Here is a 20,843-nt window from a genome sequence, read left to right as displayed (position 1 = left end):
AGAAGTCCTAATTTAAGGGGTCATTTCTCCCAAAAAAAAAAATGTTTACTCACTATATCAACAGCCCCACCAAAAATATTTGCCACCAGCCGCCACTGCTTGGCGCTAACTTCCGGTGAACGATTGAGAGGCTCCACGATCTGCCATTGCTGTAAAAAAGTGGTCCATTGGAGTGAACGGAGATGACATAACTCTCAGTCTATATGGCGCTGGCGTGTGCGTTCCATTTTCACTCTCGTCCATCGAAAACATGTTTCGTGCGGTACTGGAGCTATCAGCCATTGGAGTGTTGCTTGTGGAAGACATTCTCAAGGAACCGTTTCGCTTTCATGCACTGATTCACTAGCTGAACAGCCAATCAGAGTGATTTCTTTGACCGACTGCCTGTGGCCGACGCACGGCCGATTCAACATGTTGAAATAACTCATTATACCCTACTGTCCTACTAGGGCATTGCGTTCCAAGAATGCAGGGTTGTTGGTTGTTTCTAGAGTCTCTAAAAATTCAATGGGAGCCAGAGCCTTTTCTTATCAAGCTCCACATTTGTGGAATCAGCTTCCAGTTTGTGTTCGGGCAGCAGACACCCTATCCGTTTTTAAGAGTGCGCTTAAGACCTTCCTTTTTGATAAAGCTTATAGTTAGGGCTGATTAAATTCAGCCCCTAGTTTTGCTGATATAGGCTTAGTTTGTCGGGGGACATCTTACTTCTTCCTTCTCTCTGTCTATACCTGTGTACTCTCATGTTCCGATTAACCCAGCTTCCCCAAATGTCTTTCTTTTTGGTGTCTATATATGCCGGGATCCGGAGTCATGGATGATGAGTCGTGGCTGTGGTCCTGGATCATAGGTCCTGGATGGATATCCTTGTGGAATCATCTTCCTATTATACACACATGCATTTCCAAACATTTGGACTACCTATGTTGCAAATGTATTATCTTTTAAATGTACACACGGCATCTATTGCACGTCTGTCCGTCCTGGGAGAGGGATCCCTCCTCTGTTGCTCTCCCTGAGGTTTCTCCCATTTTTCCCTTTAAACTGGGTTTTCTCCGGAAGTTTTTCCTTGTACGATGTGAGGGTCTAAGGACAGAGGGTGTCGTATTGTTATACTGATATTCTGTACAAACTGTGAAGACCACTGAGACAAATGTAACATTTGTGATATTGGGCTATATAAATAAACATTGATTGATTGAATCGGCCGTGCGTCGGCCATGAAAGGCCAAATAAGGCGTGTCACGGCCGACGGTGCGGGACACACCAAATTGAGTTTGGGCGACAGGGCACGCTTCATCGTCCGACTAATGAAAACGGCCGATTTCGGCCTGGTGTGTCAGGGCCTTTACACCCACGGCCCTGTCAGAAACGTAACCCGACTGTTTTGGACGTAATATGGTCGGTGCATGTTTACATTAGCATCGCTAACATTCAGAGCTAACCTGTACTGGAGAGCATGGTTGCGGTCGGATAATCCAAAAACCAAAGTTGGAATTGAAATAAAAAAGGAAAGTGAAATGTATGCTCGTCACCCTCTCCCTCCGGTCCACATTAATACAAATGATCCCAATACGTATGATTGTATGACAATATCTTAAAATCAATACAAATGTATTTATTATAAACGTTATTCCTTACCATCTATCACTGTGTATATCACCATTCAAACATCTTTTAAAAGTTGAACAAACCCCACACAGCTCAGTAAAGACTGTGAAATGTTGACTTTATTTGATCATTTCAGTAAAAACTTACGTTCATATTTCTCTTTTTGATTATAATACTGATGAACGTTCAAAACAAAATACTTTGGCAACTTACCACATACGTTTTTAAATGCTTAATAAACACCGTAACGTTCATGATATAATTTCTCGGTCATAATCGGTTGTTTCTGTGAACGGTCGAATGTTGTGTGACGGAAAATGCTGCGGCTGCAAGGCATTGTGGGGCAGCATTTTCTCCTCTCCTTTCGGTTAGGGAGGTCCAGTGGTTCCTAAACTACAGGAGGTTATAAAGGAAGTTTGAAACCTCCTTTCCTATCATTCTCATCATTCTAGAGAATTCGAACGGCACTTATCATGGCTGCCACTGAGGGACTTCCGGGTCATTTCACTCCGTTAGGAAGGTTCCTAAGCTAAATGGACTATTCGACTTCAGCCCATATGTGTGAAGAAGTAGGAAATAAAAAGGAACTCACCTTATGGTATAACCGGCAAGAGAGAAAGCCTTTGAGCTCCATACTGTTTCAGAAATAATCCTTGATAATCCATGATATGGCGTTTCATTACCGCAGAATCTGCCGGTAGCATATCCCGCATGAGCTCACCCCCCTCCTTTTTTTTATTTATCAATTTCTCTTCTTTTTTTTTAAAGCTTTTTACCCCAAATCAGCACTTTTTAAACATTCTTCATGGCTAGAATGGGTGATCTGTTTGGTATTTTGAGCAAAACACTTCATAGACATGTTTTTTATATATCTGAGACCTATTCTATTGCCTAAAAATAGCATGATAGGTCCACTTTAAGTTATTTTGAAATAGTAGACTAGATTAAACCAGAGCTAAAAGGAGATTATATAGGACAACTCCAAACTAATGCTAATGTTGCTCCATATAATAAAACATAAACATATCAACTTAATAACCTGATTATGCTGTATGTCAGTGCTGTGTGTACAGTGTGCATCACTGATGGTTCTGTCTTTAAGTATATTTTTGAGGGACTTGAGCGATTGTATTTTAGGGAACTTTATACTTCTTCTAATGTTAAGATAAAAGTGTATTGATCCCTGGGAATACATGAAAAAGCTACCGAGCAGTATATAAATCAATTAAAATGGTCTCAAATGTTATCAACAATAAAGTCATGATAATGCATCAATAATTAATATCCATTGATATAATAAATATGCCTTTTTTCTGAAATGTTAATATATATATTTTTTTATTTAGTATAAAATTGAATGCAGGACTTTTACTTGCAACACTGTTTTTTTGACACTGTAGTAATGCAGATCTGAGTACTTCTTCCCCCTGTGAACCCCCATTCAAGGTGTTTCATTGCTATTGAATACATTCACCATAAAGTGCTGACAGTGAGCAGGAGCTGTGAATACTTTGTGGATACTGAAAAAACACCTTGGGTTTGTTTTGATGCTTTATTTTGTTCAACTCAAGAGAATAAACTGGCTAAATGCAGAACACATCATAGCAGTACTTTCAGTACAACTTCAAATGGACTCTGACAGCTCAAGTTTTGTCAACATCTTTAAAAATCAAGAGTAGATGTCAGTCACTCAGAGTCAAAGAGAGTGCTGAAGTTCAACAACAATAAGAACCCTGAATAGGCCAAGGGGGTGGATTGTGCACCACTAGCAAAAAATGATCAATGTTTGAGAGCCAGAAGATTTTCCTCTACCCTGTGTTTATCTCCACAGTCTGCGCCACATAGAGCCCGCCCCCTTCCTCTTGTAAGATCAGCAGCTCTCCTACTGCCTGCTGCCCAGGGACCACAATGCCCTGCTCTGCTCCCTCTGATATCACCACCTCCACCAGATCCTGCCCCGCCCTCTCAGGCAGCGGGCTCTCCGAGGCGAGGGTCAGAGGGGTGGAGCTGGGGCTGGAGAGGTCGTTTGTGTGGACGTAGACGACATGTTGGATGTTACCTGAAGGTTCCTCATCTCCTCCATCTTCTGCTCTTGAGGTCTCAGTGCCTTGAAAGTTCCTCGCCTCCTTCTCCTCCACTTCTCCTCTTGCCCTTTTCCGCTTTATGTACCCTTCCTCAAGCGAGTTCTTCTTGGGTCTGCCTCTGATTGGCTGCAGGTGGCTGGAGCCTGAAGCTGCTTGTGCAACCTCCGTCTTGTCGCTCCTCTCCGTCTGCTCTCTGTGTCCTCCCCCTGACTGCGACTTCTCCCCCTGAGCCCCCCCCTCTGCCCGGTGCTGGGCTTGGTGCCTCAGCAGACTGTGTCGCACCGTGTACGAAGCGCCGCAGTGGCAGATGTATGGTTTCTCCAACACGTGGGACGACTTTATGTGTCTCCGCAGCTTAGTGGCCAAAGTGTAGCCTGAGGGAAAACAATAACATCTAATCTTAAGCGCAAAAAATCAACAACTGATAAAACATTATTCTGTTGAAAGACACTTCTAAAACTAAATATGACCAAACCAAGATTATAAAATATTTATTTCTAAATTAACAGTTTACTTCACCTCATGTTTGCAATTACATTTAATAATTAGGTTATAAGGATTGTTAAACCAATGCTGTTTTACAGTAAAAAAACATATTGATATATATTATTTGTATAAAAAGGATAAAGCTAGTTTTGTTCTATGAAACTTTTTGACTTTGGTCATCAAGCCCACTGGCTCCTGAAGATATACATCTTTAAATGTTTTCATTTTTTATAGTTTCAGTTATTTCCTAAAATAGCCTAGCACAGTCACTGTAAGGCAATGCAGTCATGATATTCATACAAAAGGGTAATCAATAAATATGGTATTAAATACAGTAAATCCATCATTTATCTACATTACGTTATATATATCTGATGTGTGGGACATTATGATTGTGTTCCGCTCCAAACATGAATGTGTTCTTTCAGGGCCCATGTTACAATCTTTCATTTAGTTTAGAAAAAACTACCCATATTCCTGCTGGCAAACCAAACCAAAAGAGGATAATTCGGTTTTCTGGGTCAGTAAAAAAGCCACATTTTGCCTACAAATGAATCAAAACAACTTATTAAGATGATAATATTCTCAAAACCAGTTAATGCAGGTTCAAAGCCACCATGTGTTCACATTTGATTCCCCCCCCAGAGTGTTGTTTCATTCTATAATGTTGCCAACATGTTCTGACCTTTTCCACAGACAGGGCAGCGATGGGGCCTTTCTCCCGTGTGCAGCCTCTCATGGGACCTCAGGCTGTGCGGGTCCCTCAGAGATTTCCCACAGTAGCTGCAGAGGAAGCCTCCTCCGGTGTGGGAAAACATGTGCCGGCGCAGGTCTGGTTTCTGGGAAAAGCTCAGGTCGCACTCAGAGCACGGATACGGCTTCTCTCCGTTGTGCATTCTCAAATGAGACTCTAGGTTCCCTGAGAGACACACAGTCAGAGAGACATTTTGTTATATATTGTGTGTGGGGGGAGCAGGGCATTAGGGTATGTATTTTCCAAAAATCTGTGGGGAGCTATGTTCTCTCATCAAAAATTAATGTTGGCACCAGTGGCGGATTTAGGATTGTAGGAGATTTAGGATTAGAGGAGGCTTAGCCCAGGAGTTGTTGGGTTGGGGGGTGCAGGAGTACAGTGCTATTATTGTATAAGTGGGGGGTGGACCGAACATCCTTTAGGGGGGTCGTCGCCTCCTCTCGAGGGGTCCGGGGGCATGCTCCCCCGGGAAGATTTTGTTTTAAATATTGAAGTTGAAAGCATCAATCTGGTGCACTTTGAGAGCAACATTAACCCTACCTTAATAACACCTTAAAGCGGACAAAAGGCACTGGAGAACACTCATTAACACCCTTTAATGAAGCAAACTAATGCCTTAACTCACTCAAATAGTTGTTTACTTATTAAGGTGAAACAAATGTGCGTAGAGTTTTAAAGGATGCGGATAGTCTCACCTTGATTCTGGGGGATATGTAGCAAATTAACATTTTAAATAGCACTTAATGACTGACTGAATGGAAATGACAATAAATGAAAATGTAAAACGAAAAAAGCGATCATGAAAATGTTTCCAAAAAATGAATAAAATGATTTTTGACCACTTTGTTGTTCAGATATATCATATATTTGTAACTAAATTATACATTAATTGAAACAAAACACGGTATAAACTGAGGAGTGACTCCCGTGAGGTTCATGTGTTTTCTTCACTCCGCTGGGAAACTGCTCTCATGTCAAGAAGCATCAGATCAGTGCATGCACTGCATCGTCCAATCAGTGAGCGATACACAGTAAGGGGGCGGGGCGAGTATCTGAGTATTTCATCGAAGGATGGTCTGGTGGTTCCTCGGTTATAGCTCCTCCATTATCGCTCCTCCAGCAAAAATAAGGCCATTGGGACGCTACTCAAGATGGCGCAGACAAATCAACTTCCGGTGAGACCGAGACCGAGGAGCGAGGAAATTAAAAATAAGAGAAGTGAGAAGGGCCCTATGAGTCACGTTTCTGAATCGGACACTCTGAGTGGATGCAGTCACAGCCAATCTGAGTCTGATTCAGAGGGTTGCCTGTCAGTTCTGTTGATATGTGCACTGAAACGAGAGCCGGTATAATTCCACGCGCGAAAACAAAATACAAATTGGAATACGTTATTTTAGTGTCTTAAAAGTAGACTGAGGTATGAAGGGTTAACGTTACATTTTAGGAGAATTTGTAGTCATGTTCTGTATACATACTAACATATAAGGGTATACTTAGTGTGGTACTCCATGTTTACTAGCTATTCTTTCACACAGTGACGTCACGAGCTACCCACAATGCAACACGCGCCATATATATATATATATATATATAAAAACGCCATTTTCCTGGAGGTTCAAATATAAACAGCTAGCTAACGTAGCCAGGCAGAGCGCACTAGTTTTTTTTTCTGAATTAACGACCGAAGAAATCGCTGCATGTCTTCGGATTACATCTCTGGACTTGAGGGGTGTGCTCTAGGTCGTTACCAGCGTAAACTAGAGCTGTGTGGGTTGTCGGATTGCCCTTACAGACTGCCTGCAGATGTATGGAAAAACGACCCTCGAAAGTGGCCTTCGTCGATTTTGGCTGCATCTACGTCTAATTTCTGGAAACACCAGGTGAATACCCCACACACCTCACAATAATATTTTCATGCCATTGCATATATGTGGTATTTTAGAGTTGACTATATTGATTAAGGCAATAGACTATGATATTCAGTACAGGTAGCTTAGCAACACCTAGACGGTGTACGGCTGCCTGCTTGCACCTCGCGTAAAACGGCAGATACCGGAAGTACGATGTCGCCCTCGGCCCAATACCCGTATGTGTGTGTGAAAGAATAACATTAACGTTACATCACTCATTTTCACTTCTTACTCAGTCAGCCAGAGTGCAGATATCACCATTAGATTAACAAACCTGAAACATCCATTTCTTGACTGCTGGTGATGACATTGTTGTCAGCTGCTGATACTGCTGCTGCTGCTGCAGCTTGTGGCGCCTGCTTCGATGACAATAACTTTCTAATATCCATAACTGTAGAGGCCAGGGGCGGCGCCAGGGGGTATCTAGGAGTTGCTATAGCAACTCCAACGATTGGCCTAGCAACGGCTTAGCAACCCCATTGTTTTGATATGAAAATGTATCATATTTATACACATTCTCGTGTGTATAAATATGATACATTTTCGCGGGATCTATCAGAGGCGGGTCGTTGTAATTTACTGTGAACTGTTACTTGGCTAATTCTCAGTAGCTCGAAAATGGAAACATCTCTCACAGTCACAAGTCAGGGTAAACGACCACGATCTCCAACGGAGCCGGTCCAGCCGGACAACCCTGCTATCCACAAGGATCCCGATGTTCACTATGAAAACCGGGAGGATTGGGACCATGAAGAACAGGTGCCCCCGCCAACTGACCCACTGCACCCGCAGCAGCAGGACCAGCTAGCTGCTACCACGAGCTGCAGTGGAACTAGTGGAACTAGCGCTGCTTCTCTCCGCACCGTGATGATCCACTGCCCTCATTTCCTCCACCCTGCTCTCTGCAGAGCTCCACTCCAGAATATACAAATTATGCTAGTCAGTGATTCTCAGACACAGCGTCTCACCCTTTGAGCATCTCGGCAGAAATGAACAGTCACTCCTCTCAGTTACAAATTGTCATTTTAAATGAATCAAGAATGTGTTGTATTTTCCGACGTGGCGCATTGTTCGAGGCGTGCTGACAGTGAGATCTAACACGGGGAATTGTGAATGAGGAGGAGGAGGAGGAGGAGGAGGAGGAGGAGGAGGAGGAGGAGGAGGAGGGGAGGAGGAGGAGGAGGAGGAGGAGGAGGAGGAGGAGGAGGAGGAGGCCAGAGAGGAGGAAAAGTGCGTTATTTAGGCAATGTTGTTGGTGGGAGTTAGGGAGAGACCGCCCCTTCCAGGTGTGTGTATGTGTGTGCGTTTTCCGGTGTGTGTCACGTGAAAGTCATGAGTGTTACGCTATTGATTGGTTCTGCAAATAAAGAGAACATTTTCGACATTGAAGGCTTGAGTGATCTTGAATAGCGGTGAATGCTACAATATGAACAGGCTCGTGCTTGGCCCACTGGTATTGTTTGTTTATTTTGAAAATTAACTAGCAACGCCGTGCTGTCATATAGCAACTGCTAAGCTACTGCAGCAAAGAAAATCCTGGCGCCGCCCATGGTAGAGGCTATTAGCTTAAAACTCGTCAGGCACTAGGAAGGATCACTTCTTCTTCAGGGAAGGCTACGCAGTACGCAGGCTAATGTCCCACAGTGGCTGCCTCTCTGGTGGACTCCGGTACTGCACATTACTCCCGAGACGTTTTTTTTTAAAAAATAATATTTTTTTATTTTTATTTATCAAAACATCCGGGGCTTTTCAGAAAACATCCGGGGCTTGAGCCCAAGTAGCCACCCCCTAGCACCGCCACTGGTTGGCACTTTATTCAAGGCAAGTTCATTCCTTAATGTGATCACAAAATATCCTGTTTCCTGTCTTTCACAATTAGAGGAATACGTTGACATTTGACGCAATGTGTTCCTTTCTTTCTGAAGGTCAGATGAGAAGATCAATACCATTTCGTTTTTGTGTTTGCAGGTTGTGTTAGCTTATAGGGGGCTCTTGTAATTTAACAACTCCAAAGCTATCATATTGAGATGTTTGTGTGTGTGCTTCGTGAGAATTTATGACCAACCATCAGAAGACATCTCACAAGATGTTGGAGGGTGGGTTTTATCTCTTTTGGTGCAGTTGTTTGCCATATATTTTGAGCAGGTTAATATCAACTCCCTTCTTCTATTTCTATTATTATGTAGCTCTCGTATAGACACTTAAATGGAGAGTTTTCAGACACCAGACTAAACTTTTGTTAAATCAATAGAAAAAGTTAAATATTGACAATAAATTATGTGGAACAAAAACTAAAAAAAGTTCTCAACAGGAAGTAGTTATTGACCGTAAACACAGTTTGGTCCACAATTTTCTCTTGAAGCTGATTGGCTAGGCTCTTTTTTTTTTAATACGGCTTTCTTAAGGTCTTAAAAGTCATCAAATCTAGTGAGAACGTGTCAGCATGTTGGCTACTCAGCTGCTCAGCTAAGATAATAAACAGGTCCTCGACTCCATCATGTTCCACCTGGCAGGTAGAAAAACAAACGTGTTTATCCAAAATGATACCTGGGGGTATACTACGACGCAGGATTTTCGCTTAGCCGGCTAAATTCAGGGAAAACTCCGGCTTTCTGGTCCTACGAAGCTGGTTCTCTTTTTAGCAGGCTAGATCTCCATGGTAATTTATGCTTAGCGGCCTAACCTGGTCGGGACCAGGTTAGGTTGCAGGCTAAGAGCTCAACTCAGTGAAAGCACCGCCTGCTGACCAATCAGAGCTCAGTGTGCGGAGTTTAAAGCGATCAAGTCATATTACAGGAGAAAGGAAATACAGAAAAGCTGCCGTTGCAGGAAAGACGGCCGGCAAAATGACCGACTGTGTGAACGTGAACATTAATAGAATATCACCTCCCATCTTCAGAGCAATCTGACTATTATAACATTAGCGTTAAGAAAGCTTACTTAAATATCTGCCACACATAAGTAACCGGATCAGAGTCACATTAAGTACAGTCCGCGGCATATCACTTCATAATGTATCATATATTTTATTATCTGAGTCAGCTGAGGCCGTATCTGGCCGTGCAACACTCACAGTGTCACATACTGTATGCAGAGGTATTATTTTAAGCAACACATTAAGTTGATGAAACACTCGAGACAAATGTAATTGAAGTCAGATCGTGTGTTTAGACGGGGCAGTGATATCATAAACCTCTAATGCACGCATTCAAACACTTTTTCTGTTACCAGCTGTATTCACCTTGCAGGTTGCAGCTAATGTGGCTTTTATCCTGGATAAAGTGTTTAAGTCATGGATGTTTAAAGTTTAACTTCTTCATATGTCTAATATTATAGTTGACTTTTCATTCAGGAAGTATGACGCTGCGCTGTCAGTACGCTTCTCCATGTTTGTGATTGGTCGAATGCTCCAAATACCACCCCTTTCATGTGAACGCGCACCTAACTAGATAGGACACGGCTGGCTTGAGCGATCCACTTGATAACCCGCGTCGTAGTACCCGTTTAGCGAGAGCGCGTATGTTTTGGATTAGGCCAACCGGCTAACTCAAACATATCCAGGTTAGGTTGAACCAGCTTCGTAGTACAGGCCCCAGACCACATAGCTTCTTATGAGCAGCTGCCACTGTGTAGCGCCAGCAGAGAAGATCATAAAGTCGTACAAACAGTAAATAATAATAATGCTGACTAATACAACTTGTCAGTCAATCCCACAGTTATATTTATCTAGAGTTAAATAAAGTCTTGTGATGCTTTTGACAGTGATATAAGGGTTATCCTTTTGAATGTATTAAATATGAAAGACTTGCAAGCACTTTGTGACTTAATGTGTCCCAAGGGTCAATATTGCGTTCTCTCTCACCCTCTGTCTGAAACCAGAGCCAAGTCTGCTCTGATTGTTTAGCTGGCTGGCTCTGTTGTGATTGATAAACCGCTTAGAGATGTCCCGCCTCTTAACTTGTACAATGTGATGGAGTCTTAGCGAATAGAATGACGACTGTTCGTTGATGTCATTATGTAACAGAAGTAAACAAAGGAGTCCAATCGTGGTTTTTTAGGCTGGGGGGGGGGGGCGGGAGAAGGTGTGTGGGAGAGAAATCCTCTCTGGAGGAAGCTTTTGATTTTGGCTTTCGCAGTCCATTACATGCACAAAAACCTATAGAACGCACCACAGGAAAGGGAACACCTCAAAAATAAGAATAGGGGCCTCTTCAAATCTGCAGGAAGAAGAGAACACCGACCACAGCAGCATTTTTGAACCGAGCCCACCTGACTGTAAAGCAGCCGGCTGGACCTCCAGCACCGGACTCTGACCTCACCTTTCTGACTGAAGCACCTCCCGCAGTGCTGACACACGTGAGGTTCTCCCCAGTGTGGAGCTTCATGTGGTTCCTCAGAGAGCCGGAATTAGCCAGCAGCTTGTGGCACACTGTGCACTGCACCTGAGGGGAGAATGAAAACACAAATGCAGCATGATTTATCCTACTTTTCAATAATAAAGCTCAGGAGGAAAAACACGGCATGCATGGGAATTTTAAGATATTACTGGACAGACAGATAAAAAATTAGGCCTTGTGGTGCAAGAATGCAGCTTTTTTGGTTGAAATTGTGTCTGTGTATAGAGCGGAGGGGAAGGTGAAGCAACAAGAAACAGCAATTATGCTCCTCCTTGGTCTTTGCAGATTTCAAGAAACATTCCATACACGAGAGAAAGATGCTCATTAAGCTGCTCACTGTCTTTATTAAAAACAGAAACATCTGAAAATGTCACAACACAAGTGAAGAAGTGCTTCACGGGGGAATCTGTGGAGTGTACTTGTCGCAGTACTGATTGTGTAGATCCTCCAGCTCTGTGTTGAACATGTTCCAATCTGAAATGTAGCATTGTTTACATCCATGTTAATTATAATAATACTCTATGCTTTGATACAACCATGTTTTCTATTCTTTGTTCTTTTGTACAATTTCTATATAATATCATTATGCTGTTTGACCATCTTTTACCGTGAACTGTATATAAACTGTATCATCAAGAATAATGTATTTTTGATCCAATGTGAATATATTCAGAATGATCTCAATATTGATACAGACATACTGACTCTTCTCTTCTACTCACAGTGGTGTCATTTTACCTCGTATGTATTGTCTCTAAAAGCTCTTCAAGAAAAGAGATGGCTAATAAGAAGAAGAATCTGAAAAATATACATTTATGTTGTATTTATTTATTTGAGCTTTCTGTATGTTTCTGTACTTCGGTTTTCCCTTGTGGTGCTGTCACACTCCGAAGGATCATAAAGGTGTATCTAATCTTGGCGTGTGTCCAAGATAAACAAAAACACACTAGTTCTAAATCTCATCAGGGAACCTTCACAGAGCAGGTTAACAGAATCACGCCTCCTTACCTTCGGAGGCTGTGTGTAAACCTTTTGCTGCAGTGGAGGAGGCGGTGGATGCGTAGAGAGGGCCGGCGAGCGAATGCCTTGCCACAGTGCTCGCAGGCGTAGGGCTTCTCCCCGGTGTGCAGCACCATGTGCTCCTTCAGGTCCCGTTTCAGCCCGTAGCTCTTCTCACAGTGAGGGCAGGAGAAGGGACGCTCCCCGCGGTGACTCATCTGCAAATAATACCGTCATTAAGGAAATGTATTATTACTGCTGCTATTGTTACTCTTCACTGACAGGAGGAAATTGCTACCTTGCTTGATGAGCTCATCCCTATCAAGGAAGCATTGACTATATCTCCCCAAACCCCCCCCCACACACACTGTTTAAAATACATCACAGGTGACGGATCTTGTTTTTCTGAGGCCATTTAGCTGTCAAGTGTTTTGTTCAATGGATAACCGAGCAAAGAGGAATAAATAATAGGCTACAGGAAGACATCCTTACAAAACTAATAAAGAAATACAGAGAGCAGCAGAGAAAGAAGTATGTGTTATTATCTATCTATTGTATATATTAGTATGTTTGCTTTCATTTCTTTCATTAATAAAAAGGAATGTTAGTAAAAGATGCAAAAGATAATGTTCCTATTACTATAGAGACATTTATTTTACTTTGTCCACAACACTGTTTTGACAATTTATTTTTCCTGAAATGTCCTGCTTATTGTACCACATTTAAGAGATCCTTGTTCCCAACAGTCTAAATCAGGCTCTATTTATAAATGGACTGTTTATGAATAGAGACTGAACAAAGCTGCATTTAAGTTAATTTCACCATAAATTATATTCAGATTGGAGAGTTCAAATGTGTTAAATGGTGCATAGTTTCCTGGAAAGCGTCCTGTAATTACTTAAAGTTTCGAATGAAGACATTCAGAGCATTTTGAGTCATTTAAGTCTAACAAATCACTGTTAAATGAGGTAAATATAACTCTGCACACTTAGGCCACCACCCACCCATGTATCAGTGATGCTGGCGGTGGTCAGAGGCGAACAAGATTGGTTTTAGCAGATGGTCATACACCAATTAGAAGGTTGGTGGTTTAATCCCCAGCCTCTGCATTAAACATTTTGATACACCACAAGATACTTAACCTTACACCAGATACCATGGCCAACTGTGCGTTAATGTGGGTGAATGATAGCCCTATTGTAAGCTTCTGTACGAATGGGTGGATACAGACAGCAAAGCAAGCCATGAAAAGCGCCAAATACATGCAGTCAATTTACAGACTTAAAACTTTCAACTAGGGGAAGGAGCAAAAAGCTGCTTTTAGACATAATAAGTTACTCCAAATCAATTTGTATATATTAAATACATTCAGCATAGTTTATCAGGGACCTGACATATTTGTTTTATCTTCAAATACATTGTGTCGCATTTTAATATTGTTTATAATTGATCGCAACTCTTGAATACCGAAAAAAACTATAATTGTTCCTGTTTTAGCGCTGATATTATGCGATGATATTATGCACATTTTCAAGTTTATATTTGTATATTGTGCCTCTCATGTGACATTTTTACATGCCTTTATGTTCAAAAAGGTCTTCATACTTTTAACACTGTCTGTGCTGCAGCACCTCTTTTCACCCTCTGTCTGAAACCAGAGCCCAGTCTGCTCTGAAGTAAAGAAGTTAACAAATGACTCCTTTCAGGCAGGAAAAAGAAAACTCCCAAAAGCATAACAGGACTTGCAGACTAAGAAAATAAAGAGTTGTATCCCCCCACACCTGATGGGCTCTGAAGCTCTCTGCAGAGGTGTAGTTCTTCCCACACTCCTGGCAGCTGAAGGGTTTCTCCTCTGTGGATGAACTGGTGTTTCTTCAAGTGACCGATCTGGTAGAACTTCTTCCCGCAGCTGGAGCACCTGTACCGCCTCTCTCTGATCCCTGCAGGCCATGAAGGGGTCGCCTTGGCAACACACGATGCTGCTACAGCGGCCTCGACATCAGGGAGCGAGATACTTTCCGAAAGCTCCTTCTCTGTGACGGGGGTGGTGTCTTTAGTGGAGCTCTGTTCCTCCGTCTGTTTGGATTGAACAGGGCCTCCGGGAGGGTGCTTCCCACGGCCGATTGGACAGTGAACGCGTCGCGGTTTAGCTGCCAGGCGGGAGCTGCAGCGGACCAGAGGAGGTGGAGAGAAGCCTCCAGAGTCTGTCCAACCATCTGTATGTTTACTGTGTGACTGTCTGTCCTCACTACATGTGCTGTCTGTGTGTCCTCCTGCTGTTGGGACGTTGTTTTTCTCTATGTGAGCATCAGTGAAACTCTCAAGTTTTCTGGACTCTCCTCTTCCTCAGTGGAACAGTTGTCTGACTCCTCTTGATGCATCTGCGCGGGACTCTGAGCAGTACTTCCTCGTGCTTGTCCTCTTTCTCCTCTGTTTTCTTTTGAATGATCCGTATGTCGGGTACAACAGTCTCTGCGTCTTTTCTGTCTTCTACTTTGTTATCTGTACAAAAACAAAGACAGTAAACATTGTAAATGGTGACTCGGTTGGGAGACCGAGTCACTGGGAGAACAATGATATATATAATCCCTCCTAAAACTTGGATGGGTTACATTTTAACATTGCACTGCTCTGTACATGTGTTTGATGATTCAAATAGGATTTGATGTGAATCATCAAAAAAAAACATAATTCCATTTCAATCAGTACATTTTCCTATTTATCAAACTATTTCGTGGATAAAAGTTTTCTCATACTGATATTCTGAACAATCTGTGCTGTTGTATTTGCTGTAAAGTGTCTCTACTGTAGGCTATTTTTATTATATTTACAGCACTTTGGCTCGACCAAAAATCGTTTATAAATGTGCTATATAAATAAAACTTGATTTGATTTGATTTGAAAAGTGCCAGTACATTTTCTGCAAAATGCAAAAGACTAGCTTTGCAGAACAGCATCACTGTTATAGTTGTATCTATTGCAATACTGGATTATCAGCACTGATGACGTTGTAAACCGCTGTGTAAAGTTTTAGCTGGTAATGCAAACACTTTGCATACTTACAGGTTAGTACTGTTCTGTAAAACAATGCAATGTATTTTTCTACTTTTACAAATGTTTATTTACATTTTGTAATGTTCATCTACAAAGTATCTAGTGACAGTATGCGTGGAAATATGAAGTGACATTTTTATACAAATTAATCAAATTCCTGTCTCTAAATTATAGTCAAGTATAAAGTACTTAAGTGAACGTATTAAAGGAGCCCTATTGTGCTCATTCTTATTTACATAAATGTATTTTGTGCCTCTACTGTGACGTCTTTACTTTCAAAAAGGACTTCATTTTGCTCAGATTGCATGTGCTGCATTTGTCTTTTCACCCTCTGTCTGAAACCAGAGTCACTGTTGGGAGTGGGAGTGTTACATAATGATGTCATTATGTTACATGCACAAAAACGTATATAACACACTACAGGAAGGGAAAACCCACCAAAAGAATAATAGGGCCCCCCCAAAATGTTCAGAACATTAAGAAAAAAATGTAAGTAACCTTTCATCAATCCTCAATAATTAACATTAATAGAACGTTATATTGATAAATTACTCACTAAACTTACGATTCATTTAACTTATTTTCTTCCAAAAGTTAATTACCCAAAGCCTCTGTACACCCCCTTCTATTTACATGTAATGGTTTGGTCCTGCCTCCAAACGCGGTGCGGCACCGGCACTTGCAGAGAGTGAAAGCATGTGAGGAGGGATGCTAGCCTACATACATGTGTTGTACCATGTTTCAACGACCAACAAAGTCAGGCTCTAAGAAAAGAAGAGAAAGGAGAGAAAGACAAGAGAGAGGGACTAAAGGGCGACAGTATGTCACCCAGTTTTTCACAAGAAAAGGTGGGTGTGGTCCATGAGTGGTGTAAATTAGTCTGTTAGCTAATGTTTTTTTGTTTACTAAGCTGACATTAAGTACTGTTAATATCTTTACAGAAAATTCAGAGGTCTTTAATTTCACTGCTCTTTTAGCTGATATTTAAAGGTATGGTAGGTAATTCACTTCAGAAACACTTTTTGTTATATTCCATGGAATGCTCTTAACATCCCGATAGCAATGAATATATTAAATGCTTTGACAATAAATACATACAAAAATGTCATCTGTGGAAGCCGTGGCACTGTAAAAAGCACGACCAATCATCTGAACTGGCCCGGCAAAAATGACTGGACTTTTGGAAAAATGACTTCCATCTGCCTGTCAGCCTTCCATCTGTGCACAAGCTTATCTCGTGCCCTCATTGGTCATGTGCGTCGTGTGTTGGAGGAGGGGCTCTGTAAGGAACTCTGAAGGAAGGGGCAGATTTTTTTCGGTTGTGTACTTTCAAATTCTAGCGCACTTGAGCTGGTTTCTCCATTCTTACCTACCTACCTTTAATAAATGCAGGCACATTTTTAGCGCCTATTCATACTAAATCAGTTGTCCCTCCCCCTGGTGCCAGGTCCAACAAATCCATCTCTAGGCTCAGCAGCCCTGTCCCCCCATAATGCTGAACCTGAACCAGCTTTTCTCCCAACTGAAGGAGGTGAGCAGCATTGTGTTGAATGACATGCCACTTAACATATCTGAAGGGAGACTGGAATACAATATATATATAACAAAAAAGCTAACTAATCTAGCTGTATAATGTATAATTTAAATCTAATTTAAATTATACATTTCAAACACAGTATTTTCCCACATAGCCAATAATCTATATAAAACAAAAAACTGCTTTTAGTTTATTTAGGATGATGGACAGTTTGAAGCATTGAGTGATCAGTCTGTAAACAAAATGTTAATCACAGACATTTTGGTTATGATATTAATACTAATGTTATTATATTAAAGCAGGGGTGGGAACCTCCGGCCCCCGGGCCGTATACGGACCACTAGACCATTTGGTACGGCCCTCGAGGTAATTTATAAACAAAGTGGCCTGTGCCTGGTGGCGGGGCCCAATGTTATATATTTTCATGGGGCCCAAAATCTCTGGCGGCGCCCCTGCGTAGCTGGTACACCAGAAAGGCATGGCTAGCTGGATGCAAACAGGTAAATGCTATCTTTTGTTTCCCATGCTTGCTCTTCAAACAGCTGGGGACAGATACGATCTGTTCAGAAACTAGACAAAAGTTAAACAAGTACAAACCACAGACTGTCTGTGTCATGGAGAATACAGTCGCTGGTTTATTTATGTCTGTATAGGCCGTTGTTGTGAGTGTGGACGGTCGGAGCATATATAACGTTAGCTTAGCCTAGCTCCATTCAGAAAACAAGCATTCTAAAAGGTTTTTCGCCTGCCGTCTGTCTGCAGACTTGTCAAAGCATTAATTCATGGTTTTTACTAACCGGTATCAGTATGTTGTTACGTCGGCATCATTTAGAAATGTGTATTACAATTTAATCACGGTAAAATATGTTCATTTTGTTGTAGTTGTATCTCCCGAGCCAGCGCGTCTTGTTTGAATGATGTGAGTAAACACAGCTGGCAGCCGCGGTGAAACTCGAGCGACTAGAGCGATGCGTTAGGAGCATTTAGAGCGAAGCGAATATTCACATCGCGTCCGGTCTGAACGCAGCATTAAAGCGAGCTCCGTGCTGCACTGGAAACGCGCCATTACATCACCAGAAGTCCTAATTTAAGGGGTCATTTCTCCCAAAAAAAAAATGTTTACTCACTATATCAACAGCCCCACCAAAAATATTTGCCACCAGCCGCCACTGCTTGGCGCTAACTTCCGGTGAACGATTGAGAGGCTCCACGATCTGCCATTGCTGTAAAAAAGTGGTCCATTGGAGTGAACGGAGATGACATAACTCTCAGTCTATATGGCGCTGGCGTGTGCGTTCCATTTTCACTCTCGTCCATCGAAAACATGTTTCGTGCGGTACTGGAGCTATCAGCCATTGGAGTGTTGCTTGTGGAAGACATTCTCAAGGAACCGTTTCGCTTTCATGCACTGATTCACTAGCTGAACAGCCAATCAGAGTGATTTCTTTGACCGACTGCCTGTGGCCGACGCACGGCCGATTCAACATGTTGAAATAACTCATTATACCCTACTGTCCTACTAGGGCATTGCGTTCCAAGAATGCAGGGTTGTTGGTTGTTTCTAGAGTCTCTAAAAATTCAATGGGAGCCAGAGCCTTTTCTTATCAAGCTCCACATTTGTGGAATCAGCTTCCAGTTTGTGTTCGGGCAGCAGACACCCTATCCGTTTTTAAGAGTGCGCTTAAGACCTTCCTTTTTGATAAAGCTTATAGTTAGGGCTGATTAAATTCAGCCCCTAGTTTTGCTGATATAGGCTTAGTTTGTCGGGGGACATCTTACTTCTTCCTTCTCTCTGTCTATACCTGTGTACTCTCATGTTCCGATTAACCCAGCTTCCCCAAATGTCTTTCTTTTTGGTGTCTATATATGCCGGGATCCGGAGTCATGGATGATGAGTCGTGGCTGTGGTCCTGGATCATAGGTCCTGGATGGATATCCTTGTGGAATCATCTTCCTATTATACACACATGCATTTCCAAACATTTGGACTACCTATGTTGCAAATGTATTATCTTTTAAATGTACACACGGCATCTATTGCACGTCTGTCCGTCCTGGGAGAGGGATCCCTCCTCTGTTGCTCTCCCTGAGGTTTCTCCCATTTTTCCCTTTAAACTGGGTTTTCTCCGGAAGTTTTTCCTTGTACGATGTGAGGGTCTAAGGACAGAGGGTGTCGTATTGTTATACTGATATTCTGTACAAACTGTGAAGACCACTGAGACAAATGTAACATTTGTGATATTGGGCTATATAAATAAACATTGATTGATTGAATCGGCCGTGCGTCGGCCATGAAAGGCCAAATAAGGCGTGTCACGGCCGACGGTGCGGGACCACCAAATTGAGTTTGGGCGACAGGGCACGCTTCATCGTCCGACTAATGAAAACGGCCGATTTCGGCCTGGTGTGTCAGGGCCTTTACACCCACGGCCCTGTCAGAAACGTAACCCGACTGTTTTGGACGTAATATGGTCGGTGCATGTTTACATTAGCATCGCTAACATTCAGAGCTAACCTGTACTGGAGAGCATGGTTGCGGTCGGATAATCCAAAAACCAAAGTTGGAATTGAAATAAAAAAAGGAAAGTGAAATGTATGCTCGTCACCCTCTCCCTCCGGTCCACATTAATACAAATGATCCCAATACGTATGATTGTATGACAATATCTTAAAATCAATACAAATGTATTTATTATAAACGTTATTCCTTACCATCTATCACTGTGTATATCACCATTCAAACATCTTTTAAAAGTTGAACAAACCCCACACAGCTCAGTAAAGACTGTGAAATGTTGACTTTATTTGATCATTTCAGTAAAAACTTACGTTCATATTTCTCTTTTTGATTATAATACTGATGAACGTTCAAAACAAAATACTTTGGCAACTTACCACATACGTTTTTAAATGCTTAATAAACACCGTAACGTTCATGATATAATTTCTCGGTCATAATCGGTTGTTTCTGTGAACGGTCGAATGTTGTGTGACGGAAAATGCTGCGGCTGCAAGGCATTGTGGGGCAGCATTTTCTCCTCTCCTTTCGGTTAGGGAGGTCCAGTGGTTCCTAAACTACAGGAGGTTATAAAGGAAGTTTGAAACCTCCTTTCCTATCATTCTCATCATTCTAGAGAATTCGAACGGCACTTATCATGGCTGCCACTGAGGGACTTCCGGGTCATTTCACTCCGTTAGGAAGGTTCCTAAGCTAAATGGACTATTCGACTTCAGCCCATATGTGTGAAGAAGTAGGAAATAAAAAGGAACTCACCTTATGGTATAACCGGCAAGAGAGAAAGCCTTTGAGCTCCATACTGTTTCAGAAATAATCCTTGATAATCCATGATATGGCGTTTCATTACCGCAGAATCTGCCGGTAGCATATCCCGCATGAGCTCACCCCCCTCCTTTTTTTTATTTATCAATTTCTCTTCTTTTTTTTAAAGCTTTTTACCCCAAATCAGCACTTTTTAAACATTCTTCATGGCTAGAATGGGTGATCTGTTTGGTATTTTGAGCAAAACACTTCATAGACATGTTTTTTATATATCTGAGACCTATTCTATTGCCTAAAAATAGCATGATAGGTCCACTTTAAGTTATTTTGAAATAGTAGACTAGATTAAACCAGAGCTAAAAGGAGATTATATAGGACAACTCCAAACTAATGCTAATGTTGCTCCATATAATAAAACATAAACATATCAACTTAATAACCTGATTATGCTGTATGTCAGTGCTGTGTGTACAGTGTGCATCACTGATGGTTCTGTCTTTAAGTATATTTTTGAGGGACTTGAGCGATTGTATTTTAGGGAACTTTATACTTCTTCTAATGTTAAGATAAAAGTGTATTGATCCCTGGGAATACATGAAAAAGCTACCGAGCAGTATATAAATCAATTAAAATGGTCTCAAATGTTATCAACAATAAAGTCATGATAATGCATCAATAATTAATATCCATTGATATAATAAATATGCCTTTTTTCTGAAATGTTATATATATTT

General features: G+C 41.7%; 1 pseudogene; it reads right to left on the bottom strand.

The window, feature by feature from the left end:
- Positions 1 to 3,008: 3,008 nt before the first annotated feature.
- On the bottom strand, positions 3,009 to 19,199 carry LOC117465532 (zinc finger protein 250-like; annotated as a pseudogene).
- Between the last annotated feature and the right edge of the window lie 1,644 nt (positions 19,200 to 20,843).

Source organism: Pseudochaenichthys georgianus, chromosome 3 (genome assembly GCF_902827115.2).
Source record: "Pseudochaenichthys georgianus chromosome 3, fPseGeo1.2, whole genome shotgun sequence".
NCBI lineage: Eukaryota > Metazoa > Chordata > Actinopteri > Perciformes > Channichthyidae > Pseudochaenichthys > Pseudochaenichthys georgianus.
This window is presented reverse-complemented; position numbering and strand designations above follow the sequence as displayed.